The sequence below is a fragment of the Nestor notabilis genome, unplaced genomic scaffold (assembly GCF_000696875.1).
Source record: "Nestor notabilis isolate BGI_N333 unplaced genomic scaffold, ASM69687v1 scaffold27896, whole genome shotgun sequence".
NCBI classification, from domain to species: Eukaryota; Metazoa; Chordata; class Aves; order Psittaciformes; family Psittacidae; genus Nestor; species Nestor notabilis.
The window spans coordinates 2,559-3,293 of NW_009933747.1; the positions used below are offsets into that span (position 1 = coordinate 2,559).

The 735-nt window shown below is 48.8% G+C and overlaps 1 pseudogene; it reads left to right on the plus strand.

Annotated features, from left to right (window-relative positions):
* Positions 1-631: 631 nt before the first annotated feature.
* LOC104407687 overlaps positions 632-735 on the plus strand; it is a 1,079-nt pseudogene continuing 975 nt past the window's right edge.

The following is a 735-nucleotide window of genomic DNA, read 5'->3' on the forward strand; positions in this document are numbered from 1 at the left end:
AAAATCACTGGAGTAACACCCGTAAGATGAAAGCTGCCTCTTGTGCTTGATAGCATGCCAAGTCCAGCACGAAGCTGTGACACACTGGAAATTGTTAGGATACACTTTGCTAGTTAGGACATGAACTTGCATATGCCTGGCTGAGGCTTTGGAGCAGTTCTGGCATCTTGATTTGCCTTTAATGAATCTTAACAGGCAAAGGGGATGGCTGAAAGGAGTGAGCCACCCTGATTAAATCACCAGGGACAGCTGCAGACTTTGCTACTGCCTTCTAGTTGGAAACCTTGTGGGAATGGCTGGTCTTGGCTTGCTGGTTGGAAAGACTGGCTGCAACTGGGGGAGGAGGGGAGGGGGGTGAAGGGAGCAGAGACCACCTGAAAGAGTGGGTGCAGGTAACTTAACTTTGGTGGGGGAAGGAGACGAAGAGCAAACAGCCACTTGTGCAGTAGGAGACCTCTAATACAAGGGAGTAAGTAAAGGAGAAGCACCCCTGGCTGCTGGCAAGACTCTGGATGCTTTCCAAAGTGACCTATTTCTAATGGATTAGCTCTTTATTTCGCTGTCTTGCACTGGAGTGACCCATATAAGTGCTGGGAGTGAATCCTGCTGCTGTAAGCAGGCTGCTCCAGGAATGTTTTCTTGCTTCTCACTGACTCTCTTCATATTTCAGGTTGTCCGTAGTCGCCTGGAGAAGAAAGGAATCGCAGTCCATAATGTCAGGTTGAATGGTTCACC